This window comes from Gigantopelta aegis, chromosome 13 (assembly GCF_016097555.1).
Source record: "Gigantopelta aegis isolate Gae_Host chromosome 13, Gae_host_genome, whole genome shotgun sequence".
Taxonomy (NCBI): Eukaryota; Metazoa; Mollusca; class Gastropoda; order Neomphalida; family Peltospiridae; genus Gigantopelta; species Gigantopelta aegis.
The window spans coordinates 34,525,764-34,539,367 of NC_054711.1; the positions used below are offsets into that span (position 1 = coordinate 34,525,764).

Consider the following 13,604-nt stretch of genomic DNA (forward strand, 5'->3'; position numbering starts at 1 on the left):
AGTTGTCGACTATGCTACGAGGTACCCAGAGGCAGTTGCGTTACCTGGCATCGATACTGAGAGAGTTGCTGAGGCACTGGTGGACATCTTTAGTAGAGTGGGTGTACCTAGAGAAATACTCACTGACATGGGTTTTCAGTTTACATCCGAACTAATGGCAGAGGTGAGTAGACGTTTACCGACTCGCTAGCTTACTACTACTCCCTACCATCCAATATGCAATGGACTGGTGGAGAAGATCAATGGAACACTGAAGTCGATGCTCAAGAAGATTTGCTCAGAACATCTAAGGGACTGGGATAAGTATATAAATGCACTGCTGTTTGCATATCGAGAGGTTCCTCGGGAAAGTCTGGGGTTTTCTCCTTCTGAACTATTATATGGGCGCAGTGTACGAGGTCCTATGGTGATTTTGAAAGACATTGCACAAGAGGTTCAAGACCCTGATGTTAAAACTACCTACAGGTATGTGTTCGAGTTGTACGAGAAACTTAACAAAACTTGTCAACTAGCTCATATCAACTTCAGAAAAGCATCTCAGAGACAGACAGCTAAAGGTGGATGACAAAGCTTTGATACTCCTTCCTACCAGTAACAATAAATTACTGATGCAATGGAAAGGTATATTTGTAATTATTGAAAAGGTAGGTACTTTGGATTACACAGTAGATATTAATGGAAAGAGCAAACTGTTTCATATCAACGTTTTGAAGTCTTACTTTGAAAGAACTGATGCAGATGCATGTGTGCTTTCCATTGTCAATGTAGCAGTCATTGATCTGGATATGGAGGAGACTGAATCAGAGATGGAGAATAATATTCCATCATATCCTGACCCGATGCAAACAGAAAATGTTAATGATGTTAAGATAATTGTGGAACTGTTAGACGACCAACGTCAGGAGATTAACCAGGTTTTAAAGCAGTTTTCTGACACGTTGACAGATGTTCCGGGTTACACAAATCTAATACATCATGATATCAAGCTTACTTCAAACGAACTGATAAGAATTAAGCAATATCCTATGCCGTTTAGTATGAAGGATGCAGTAAAGGAGGAAATAGAAAAAATGCTACAGATGGGTATAATTTTTGAGATCAGAATCACCCTTTTGTTCACCTATAGTCATGGTAAAGAAAAAGGATGGTACAAACACATTTTGTGTTGATTTCCGCCATCTGAACAAAATAACCTTGTTTGATGCAGAGCTAGTGCCAAATGCTGAGGAAATGTTTTCAAAGTTGTCAGGATACAGGTTTTTTTCAAAACTAGATTTGTGTAAAGGTTATTGGCAGCTTCCAATCAAAGAGTAGTGTCGGAAGAAAACGGCATTTTCCACAGCACAAGGTTTGTTTCAGCTTAGAGTATTACCATTTGGTTTGGTGACAGCGCCAGCAGTATTCCGTAGATTGATGAGGAAATTGTTAGATGGTATTCAGAACTTCATTGATGACATCTTGATTTTCACTATGACATGGAAAGAACATTTATCAGTTCTGGGGAGAGTGTTTATGCGTTTCCAGAAAGCAAATCTCACAGCAAAACCATCTGAGTGTTACACATGATTTCACAACCTGGAATGTTTGGGTCATTTGATTGGTTAAGATAGGTTATGGCCACTTCCAGACAAGGTCAGAGCTATTAAAGAGGCAGCGCGACCAAAAACAAAGAAACAGGTGAAATCATTCTTAGGCCTGGTTGGATTCTACCAGAAGTTTATTCCGAATTTCTCTATGATTGCTGTTACACTTGCTGATCTAACGAGAAAAGGAAATCCAAACCATGTGGGTTGGACAGAAGCCCATGAACATGCATTTCAGTCACTAAAGAAAGCAATGATTTGCAGTCCTATTCTAAAAGTTCCTGATCTTGAGAGACCATTTATTCTGAGGACTGATACTTCGGATCGAGGAGTGGGTGCTATATTGTTGCAGGAGGAGGATGGGAAAAAACATCCAGTGGTTTATGCAAATAGGAAATTATTACCCCGTGAACAGTCTTATGCTACTATTGAGAAGGAATGTTCAGCTTTGGTGTGGGGTGTCCAAAAGCTGCACAGGTATCTTTATGGCAAGTCATTTGTCGTGGAAACTGATCATCATCCCCTAACATACTCGAACAAGGCCAAAATGGTTAATGCTAGGTTGATGAGATGGGCGTTACTGCTGCAACCCTACATAATTCGCATAGAAGCAATCAAAAGGAAGGATAATGAGGGAGCAGATTATCTAAGTATACTGACACACAATGAAAACGCAAAAGAGATATTTTTCAATATTTTGCTGTGATTAATGAAACAAATATATTTATTGGACTTAAAATAACAATTTATGAGAGGAAACCATTGATTGGTACTTTTGTCTGGGTTTTAATCCTGGTTTTGTTCTCGTTACACATACAATAGCAGAAACACACAAAATGGTGTGAAATGCGTTAACTACATGCTCAGTCATGCTGCATGAAATGCACGTGAAATGCCAGTATGTGGACACATAAAAGTCACGTAACGGTGTCATATTCCTCGTCACATTAAGAATGCCACGACTCGGAGAAAAACAAAGGGAGCAAGCGTTGGGCATGGTTCAAGGGGGGACTTCGCAAAGCCAAGTTGCTAGGACCTTCCGAGTCCATCCATCAACTATTGGACGACTTGTTGAACGACATCAACAGACCTCGACCTGGTCAACATCCCGTTACGCCATGTCATAACTGGCCATGTTTTCATGTGAATGTATCTCATGAATACCAGTCAATGTCATATTACATTATCCATCAATTCATTAATAGTTTGTCGTTATTTGCAATGAAAAGTGGTTTTTTTTGCGTTTTCATTGTGTGACAGTATAGATTAGAATCAGATTAGAATGTCAGATGTGTTGATTTCAAAGAACTATAAAATATATAGATGTATTAAAGATGTAGTGTTTTAGATGTTATATATGATCTTAATGTGGTATGGTATTTAATAGTGAATGTATATAGAGTTTGAGGAAAGTGGTGTATTATGTTGACTTTTAAGGTTCCTTAATCCTTTCTGTAAGATAATTTTTTTCCACTAAGGGGATGGGTATTGTCACAGAAAAGATTAGTTTTATGTATTTTATGATGTTAGAGGGGTTTTATACCATAAATGTCCCCAATATTTGGTCATATCTGGTAGAGTATGAACATACTTGGTAAAATGTGAAATCGTTGTCATAACTTTTTATGAGCAGTATTTTGAGTTTCTTTAGTGGGGAAAGTAAGCTGCATGCAGGCTGTGGGAAAGGTGAACGTCACCTGTCTGTTCATCAATGCTTTTGCAAAGAAGGTTTCCAGCAGGCAAGTTGGCTGGGAAAACGGTTCTTAGGAGGTATGTGGTTAAGTCTTTTGAACAGATAGTTTGACTATATTTCTCCCCCAAGACTCAAATACAGGGCAGTTTAGTTAATTGTAATTTGTTTGTGGTGATTATTAATAGGGTTGCTTATTTCTTTTTATTTAGATATACATGTAAGTAGTGTTGTATATTAGTGCATAATATCAGGTAGTGTTACTTTGTTATAGGATAATTGTGTGTGTGTATAGTGTATGTTTGCGGCTGTGTAACTAACCGTATTAGAGGGTTAAGCGTAATTTGTGTTGTTATGCGCCAGGAGTAAATATGGTACAAGACAAGGGTTAAGGTTAATTTGTTTTATCGTGTTACGATAGTTTTTATAAGTGTCAGACGGGCCTTATAATGAGGTGGTAGTCTATTGCCATAATTATAGTAAGTGAGCCAATTTGTAGCCATTTTTTGTTTCAGCCTTTAGGTTTGAGCGTGAGCCAGAACCATAAGAATGATGTGAGCTACGAGAGCTGTGTGGGCTATGTGAGCTATAACTGGGTGTGACGGATGACACAGATGTAACCATCAGAACTGTAGGAGAGCCATCTGCAAGAGATGTCTACAGACTAGCATGGTGGCGGACTGTTGTTAGGATGTCTGCAAGAGATGTCAGCAGCCAGCCAACCAAGATGTGCTAGTGTCTGGTCGTAATCAAGATATTGACGGAGTATTCGCAATGACAGTGAATTTCAGATGAGTTAATACTGATACAAACTGAACAGGTTTAAAACGATTAATGTACTAAGGCTCGGACATTGACTAATTGGTTCCAACTAGTAAACCATGGACATTGGAATACAGTTTTTATGAGTTTAATTTAAGGTTGGGGTAGTGTTATGCTAGAGTCATATCATCATTTTGTATATTCATGTTTTGTATATAAATTTGTTGTTTGACTTGTTTCGTGGACAATATGTCTTACCAATAGTCAATCTCTCGTCCATTTGTGACAGTAGGGACATTAAAGGTGAGGATACAAGTATTGGTCAATAATAAGTCATTGTTTCGATGAACCTTTATCCTCCTCACGGCAGTAACACCCTGTGAGCATAGATTTTGATATACTTCGTCCTCAATGATTCCTTCCAGATGTCTGTATCTGACCACTCACTTTGAGGTATGCGGAGTTACTTTAATTGGTGCGTTACAAAAAGCTATAGACTTGTGAACATTCAACCAACAGCCCATTCTTAATTTTTTATTTTTTTTATTGCCTTTTGAATGGCAAACTAGGATAATTTGTTCAAGGCCCCATCATCAGTAGAACTGATGACAAGAAACCGTGGCCAATTGATTTCATGGACTGCTCGTCTGAAGCCAAGAAGTCCAAAACTTCGGTGTGGACCCTTTTTAGGGTCCTATTAGAATTTGACATTGGAAGTTTAGGTTTATCCATATTTAATGAATGAAAGGTTCATCAACCATGCCCCCACCTACCACCGAGTCCAACAAGGGGACATAGTGCTGCGGATAACCAGCAAACAGCCATGCCAGGGATACATGGTTGATATACATGGGCATTAAGAAAACAAACTCACCGAATTGACCCTAGCCACCACCTCAAGAGTAACAAATACATATGGTGTATAAAACAATGTTTGCTCTTGACTAATGTAAACAAAACAAAGGTTGTTTGCTCTGGAGCTTGGTGTGACCAGCCGATTGATCAGGTGTGCCTTCCTGACCGCCCGTCTATCTGAATTCCGGGACAAAGTGATGTATTGTCAAAAATGATACCCGCAGGTATGCCCCAACTCAATCACCAGAATCCCATCATCCATCTTCACGGGTTGCACCTTACGGCAAACAAGGAGTTGTACTGTATTAGCCATTCTCAACGAGAATGTTTCACCCCTGCACCACGGTGAGGTTACAGTACACGCAGGGGCTATCAACATGGTATCGAAAACTATCGTTTCGTGAAATGCAGGGGTCTGACACACGCGCGCGTGCGCGCTCGCGCACACACACACACATACACACACACACACACACAGTTTTCTTACAAGTTTGCACAACCAATCAAAGTCTGTGAACGGACTCGCGATCTTGGCCAAGATTTGAAATAGTGCACGCCACTTGCTGCAAACTACGGAATTACAAAAATCGCAAGTGTACAAAAAAGATAAGAAGGCAGTTTGTGTTCGGAAATTGTGTTTGCCCGGCGAACGACTGAATTGTAAATTTTACTGTCTGGGACAAGCGGATGAGTACTTTTGGCCAGCCTTGAATGATTATAGTACTTCCATAATTGAGTTTCACACCTTATGGCGATCTTCAGATGGCTGATCGTTATAATTTGACGAAAGTGACGTCTTGCATCTTATGACGTCATTGAAGCGCGATTTTTGTGATGCAGACCCTGCGAGAAAACGCCTGATAAAACTCTTTGCAGAATTCGGCTTAAAATTTACCATACAAAATGAAAATTAAATCAACAGGATGTTACAAGCCACACAAAAAACCTAACGACCAACAGATGTATATTGATTCTCATTCAAATCACCTACTCGGCAACATAAAGCAGATACCGTCAACTATCAGCAAACGAAGATCATCTCTATCCTCCAGCTATGACGACTTCAAAGAAACTGCTCCAACCTACAACAACGGCCTAAAAGCAAGTAACTATGCAGAAACAATTCAGCTGACCCAAGCTGGGTACGGCAGGATTCCAGAACAATAAATAGCATCTGGTTTACAACCCCCCCCCCCCCCCCCCCCCCCAATATAACAAGACTGTAAAAACTAATTTAATATCCTGGCACTTCCCACATGACCATAATTATCAGAAAATGTTCAACAGAAATAACATCAAAGTAAGTTACAGTTGCGTGGAAAACATTGGATCAATCATAAGAAGCCATAACTCCAAAGTCAAACAAAACAAAGTCACCAGAAAATGACTAACTGCAGAATCAAGGAACAGCGTCCACTAGGTGGTAAATGCCTTAAAAAATCACTAGTATATGAAGCCAACGTAACATCTGTTTATGAAACAAAAAGCTACATAGGTCTGTCTGGAGGAACCTTTAAGCAGAGACACAATAATCATATCAAGTCATCCAAACACGTCAAATACGAAGAGAAAACATAATTGTCCAAGTCCATATGGGAGCTGTTCAAAGCGGTAGGAAGCCCAGTATACCATAAGCTGGAGGATAATAAAGGAATCAAACACCCAAAGGTGCCTCTCTGGGCAGTGCAACTTGTGTTTAGATGAAACATTAACTAGCCTGTCCATACAAGGAGAAAACAACCTCAATAAAAGATCTGAACTTATCTCTAAGTGCCGTCACAAAAATCGCGCTTCAATGACGTCATAAGATGAAAAACGTCACGGTTAGCCATCTGAAGATCGTCATAAGGCGTGAAACTCAGTTATGGAAGTACTATACTCATGGTTTAATCCATATATGCTCCACCTTTTAGTGTTGAGCACTATGTACAACCATATAAACGAGAGAGAGAGAGAGAGAGAGAGAGAGAGAGAGAGAGAGAGAGAGAGAGAGAGAGAGAGAGAGAGAGAGAGAGAGAGAGAGAGAGACACACACACACACACACACACACACACACACACACAGTGGACCCTGTCTAAACAGGATTCACTTGGGACCGATACAATATGCTGGTGTAGACAGAGTTTGTGCAGAGTTAATACCAACATAAATAAAATGTCATATTACCAAACGTTTGCACTATGTGTAAGCCATCTGTAAAAGCAAGGCTAAGTAATTCTTGTTTCAGTGATTGGTACAAACCTGAAAGATATTTGCGTTTCTAAGAAACCAATTAAACTCATGATAAACTGAGGCATAGTCACAGAGGAAAACACGCCGAGGAAAACCCAGACCTGTAAAATAAATATCAGTGTCATGGGAAAAATAAAATAAAACGGGGGAAATTCCAGATTAGGCAAGTGCCTCGTCTCCCTCATGCTGGCTACGGCATTAATAAGAAAATACAACGGATTGTGAGTGAGAAGCGGGCTGGGACACAAGTTCAGTCCTGACTTTAGAAAGTGGGATATTAACATTTGACTGTAAAAAAAAAAAAAAAATGTGTTCAAACCAGAACGCATATAAAACAAGCAGAATAAATAGCATTATTTTATTGATTAAAATCATATGAAACAGGGGTCTTAATTATTTGTTTTATTATATTAAACAGATTGGTAAGATGCAATGCAAGTACTAACACATACACATAATAATCCGATTATCTCGCTACCTACACCATTGACAACAGGTGTGCTTCATTGTTTATTAAACCCTCAAAAAGGCGCGATTCTTTCATAACACGTTCTTTGGCGTCCTAAGTACTGGGGATCTGCCGTTATTGTCTAAAAGGTGACCACTGGCAGACTTCTTTTTTCAGCGTTCCGATTGGTCCAATCCAGCCAATCACGGATTAGGAGCATCACTTGTACATAGCTTTCACGTCTTTGTTTTCGCACCTATACATGTCTTGGTAGTTGGATCCATGTTTTACTACAGCAGATTAAGGTGAGTTTTTTAGACTGCCCATATCTAACCAGATAAGAAGACAAACTAAGTAAGAATATTATATTAGTAATTAATAGGTACCCACCTACATAATTCCCTGGGGGTCTTGGGAGGGACTGGGAGGCGTCATTGAATATTGGCAAATAGGGTTAGCGAACTACACTACATATCTGCCTAACGAACAGTACCTACTTCCAAAAATTACCATGTGAAGCACTAGGGTTTTTAAATCAATACATACACTATACGGGAAATTCCCTTCAAATTAGATAGCTAGGCTAGTTTAATTCCCCCCTCCTTGCATTCAAACTTGCAATTCAAGGAGGTGGGGGGATGGGTGGCTCTAATCAGCCGTTGGATAATTAGATTTGGGACTTAGGAACAACCATAACACAATAAATAGGTACACAGACATACAGCATGCGCACACGCAACATTCTACACAGGATGCATTGACTAATGATAACAATGCATCCGCCCACAAATAAAAAATAATGGCCCAGCACGTGCTCTAATAAGGAGTCGGACAAAAGAAAACCGGCTCCGAGTACACAATTGCAATGCACCCGGTGGGAGCTGGACAAAAGAATACCGGCTCCCTCCACCCAACCCCCAAATCCTTGCTGCTGGTACGGACTTCTTGGGCACTTGGAATCGGAGGAGGAGGACGCAACGACCACACCAACGACGGGAACCTCTGGAACATCAAGAGCCGCCTTTGCCTCTCCAGATACATACACAATCGATCGAGTCTCCCCTGGGTTGTAACGCCACGATCAGAAGAGATCAGGCCTTTTTTTAAGGGCTCCATGGGCAACCTAGGGAGACACCCCAGCATCAACGAGGTCTAATTAACGAGCTACTCTCGACGCACTAATTCCAAACCTATACGTAGCTCCCTTATTTTACTCTTTAGACCGACCATTCAAAAATGCGCCAAATCTAAAATGCGCACTTATTCCCTTTGGCATTCATATTGGCAATCATCCAAATTCCATACCATAGGCCTCAGATTACAGTTATCTTCCCATTTGGTTGTCCAAAACCGGAAGTTTCACCGCGCAAGTAGTCTGCTGTTTGACTGTGATTATTTCATGGCAGACAGCTATGAAGTGGCAACTGTTTGAGTGAAGTGACAGGGGATAGCATGTAGTTTGTAAACATGTGTAACTTGTTGACATTGAAGACTTGTTTGTGGTAATTCCGGCCCATGCAAAAGTAGTGCTTTTTTTGTAAAATGGGTGTACTCCGGCCTGGTTTAGAGGGTGTGTCTGTTTAAACCAATATGCTGGGAGAAAGAGCTGGACAACAGGGGTTGTCCTTTTCAGGGTATGTGTCCCCCATGCAGGCAAAGGTACATACAAAACTTCACGGGACTGCTGATATTAATAAAAATGTTATAGCCACTAAGGCTATATAGAAACATATAGCGAAATTAATTGTGGTCTGAGGCCACCACCACCACCACGCCCTCCGCCTGCTACCGATCATTCGGGCGGCTGGTGCTCTCTTGCGCCAGTCAGCGCAGGCGGTCCTCTCTCCTACCTTCCCCACCTTTTCCTGTCATGGACAGGGGAGCCGGCCGACGCCGGCACCCGTGCCAATGATAGGCGTGTGCTACAACAGCTTGTTCTGAATGTACACGTTAAAAACTAGTCCTGTCCTGTCCAGACTGTAGAGGTAAGATCGCGTGCATGGCGGCTGTAGTGGAAGAAAGAGCAAGAGGTCTGATCCATTATCTGTTACAACATAATCATATGTAATTATTTTGCCACGAAAGTTGATCTAGTATACCGGTATTAAAGGTACTATGTGCATGTATTAAAGGTGCTATATCCAGGTTGCATAATCACGGCTATTGCAAATATTTGTTTAAAATTAAATTTTGCTTTAAAATTTAAAGACTACTCCTTCAACTATATGCCCATAAATGATTCTAACAATATAATTTTATCTACTAGTAGAAAATATATTTTTATTGGAGAATCTTTAACACAAACAGATGCTCATATATAACTATGATATTGCACCTTTAAGTGGTTGCAAGACTGGGTAAATTTCTAATGTACTTATATTGAATTTATATTCACTAAATATGCTGACCATAATTAATAATTTATGCTGCAATTCAAAATACTCAGTTAACTTGAAGTTTTAAATTAAACGTTTGTTTAAGGGTAAATGAAATTGACACATGTCGATCAAAATTTGTTATAGTCTATTCCAATAAAGTGCACAAATCACCTGTTTACTGACATCTTTCTTTTAATTTAAAGAAATAAACACCACCTTGTACATCAATGAGAACCCAAACAAGTAAATACTAAATTAGGTAGAGTATCATTAAATAGGTATTTACAAAATATTTACTTGTCAGTTTAATATGAAAGAAATAATCGACGAAAATCAGTTTTATTCTATTTCCGACAGTACTTTAGGTAAAATAGAACATAATGTTGCCTCTATATGTGAGAAATATGATAACAACATACAGCAACAAGCGAGGCGGACATACACTTTGGAAACGTGTCTACAAAGACAAACTGATGAAGTGAATGATATTAAAAAGTCATTTTCAATATGTTCGCATCAAGTTTGTTATTTGCATAACGAGATATTGGAGATGAAAGAAAACTTTTTAGATCTGCAACACCGCAGCATGAAAAATAACCTCCTATTTAGCGGACTGCCAGAACAACAGGATGAAAATTGCGACACACTGCTAAAATCATTTATTAACGAAAAACTTGATATCGAGGAGGACATTATATTTCAAAATGCGCACCGTATTGGGCCTCCAAACAGAACAGGGTCACGACCTCGTACAATCGTAGCACGCTTTCACTGGTTTAAACAAAGGGAGATGGTACGCTCGGCTGCACCAACGAGATACGCCGTATGGAGTGAACGAACAGTTTCCACGTGAGATGGCGGAGCGAAGACGGGAACTCTATCCACTGCTACGTCAAGCGAAAGCTAGAGGAGAATATGCCAGACTTTTAAAGGACAAACTGTTTGCAAATGGAATATGTGTTTATCTCAATACGAATACACCTCAACCCAGACCAGCACCCCCACCCCCACCCCTACACCCACTCCCTTTATATCAAGGTCTATATGTGCCCTACCCCTGCCCAATGCCAACGCAACCATTATATTACCCTCAAAATGTAGTGAATCCCACTGCACATGGGCCTATGGCCCCTCCCTCACCGCAACAGAACAATTGTCAACATGGCTAGAGGTGTAAAACATTTTCCCAGCCATTAAACATTAACCAAGCTGATAATTATCCACACAAATCTGCTTTAAATAGAGAGTATAATTTATGTCAGCTTGGGCACAGCAGTTGTGTTCAGTGGTCAACACACGTTGATCCGCTTTGTGTGACAGACCATACTTCCACGTCTGTGGAAACCACAGACGATATAAAGGCTGGAACACATAACGTATGTGACAATAATATACACTATGATTTTATAGGTAGTGATTTTGTGTTATGTAATTCCAAGCCACATGACGTTAAAAATCGCAATGATTTGTCACATTACTATATTCAAAATAATGTTGCTTGTTCAGATTTTATATTTAATGGTTGTGGTAATAATGTAAATAATTTTAACATACACATCAATGTTGTTAACAATGGCACTGTGCTAGGAGAGCCCGTGCTAAGTCATGATGCTACAAGTCGTAACAATGTGTCACAGCACCATATTTCAGTTATACTGCACATAGCGTAATGGAAACTTTAATACATCACACCGACACTAGCTCGGGTGATATCATAACAAGCAATGTTAACGGACAAAGAGAGGGTAAGCTAACAACTCTTAGGGTTGCAACATTAAATGTGTGTGGTCTTCGACAAAAGTCTAATTTTCCAGATCTAATTGATTTTATTGAAAATTATGACATTGTGTTTTGTAGAGAAAAAATTGGATCCCTTTGATATTGTTGATATTCCAGGTTACGTTATGTGCTGTAATAACCGTAAAACCAAAACGAAATGTAGATCTGGAGGTATTGCAATACTCATTAAGCAAGAGCTATCTAAATTTGTATCCGTTTTAGATATTGAATCAAAATATTTACTTTGGTGTAAAATTGACAGAAAACTGACAAAACTGCCGGCTGATCTACATATTTGTACGATTTATATCCCGCCTGAAAACTCAAAATATTACAATGCTGAAACCTTCTACACTGTAAAAAAAGAAACCATGTTAATAAGGCAGATTACATTTTACTACTTGGTAATATGAATGCCAGAACCAGTACTTTACCTGATTATATTGCTGATTGTGACATTGCTGACTTGCTTGATCTAGACGAAAGTGTGAGTGAATATTTGAATAGTGCAGCATGCATAGTTAATATGAATATACATTTAACTAGAGTCAGTCAAGATGTTAAAACGAACAATATTGGTTCTCAGCTGTTAGACATGTGTAAGTCTACTAACTTGCTTATTTTAAATGGACGTTTCGGCAATGATAAACATTTGGGAAAATTTACATGTAAAGATTCATCTGTAGTTGACTACTACATTGCCTCCATTTCTCTTCTATCATACATAAACGATTTCCAGATTTGTGATTTCAATCCAATACTTTCAGATATTCACTGCCCACTTTATCTCGAACTGTTGTTCATAGCAGATGCTGACGTGAAATTATACAAAACTATTGATAAAGGTAAAACATCGAAAACAATTAGGAAACTTGATAGTTTGTCAGCCGACGCATATAGTAATAATTTGGACGAGGAAAAGATTAATGCTCTTTCATCTGATATAGAACATGGTTTTATAAATACTGGTACAAATGATAAAAAAACAACAATAAACAGATTAGTAAGTGATTTAGCACATGTAATGAAGATAAGTGCAGAAAAAACTGTTGGGAGTTTTGATAAATTCAGCAAAAAAAATAAGCGAGAACAATTTAGCCATAAAGTTTGGTTTTGAAAAGAATGTAGAACAGCAAGGTATCATTTTCATAAAGCACGACTTAAATTTTATAATACAAAGTGTAATGCTGATCACCTCTCTGTGATAAATTTTGGCAAGAAATATAGGAAAACTGTGAAATCCTATAAAAAGAAATATGATAAATCATCTGAGGACAACATAAGACAAATGCATGCAGGTAAGACTAAAGATTTGTGGAAATTAATTAACTCAGTAAACAATAACACAATTCTTCAAGTGAAGCGAATATAGAAATAGATAAGTTATTTGAATTCTTCAAAGAAATTAACGAAACAGCTATTGATGAAAATGACAATTTAAATATTGTTGTTTCGCATGAAAATAATATACTCAATGGTAAGATTACCGAAACCTAAGAATTATTTATAACATGTATCAAGGAATTAAATCATGCATTAATCATAATAATGAACATTCTGCTTACTTTTTATGCCAAAACGGTGTACGCCAAGGCAAAAACCTTTCACTTATTTTATTTGCTATGTATCTAAATGATTTAGAATATCTATTAACAGGCAAACAATGTAATGGAATCAAACTAGAGTATGAAAATAACAATATTGATTTATTTATAGTCATTACTTTATTACTTTATGCTGATGACACAGTAATTTTGGCTGAGTCTCCAGACGACTTACAAAAATCATTAAATGTTTTTTTAGAATATTGTGAAAAATGGAAATTAAAAATAAATGCTAATAAGTGTAAAATACTTATCTTTGGTTCAAAACTACC

General features: G+C 38.6%; 1 long non-coding RNA gene across 1 annotated transcript; it reads left to right on the plus strand.

Annotated features, from left to right (window-relative positions):
* The first annotated feature begins 3,247 nt into the window (after positions 1-3,247).
* LOC121387366 lies at positions 3,248-4,267 on the plus strand. Its single transcript, XR_005959801.1, has 2 exons — positions 3,248-3,353; positions 3,789-4,267. It is a non-coding gene; the product is annotated as an uncharacterized LOC121387366 (long non-coding RNA).
* The last annotated feature ends 9,337 nt before the right edge of the window (positions 4,268-13,604 follow it).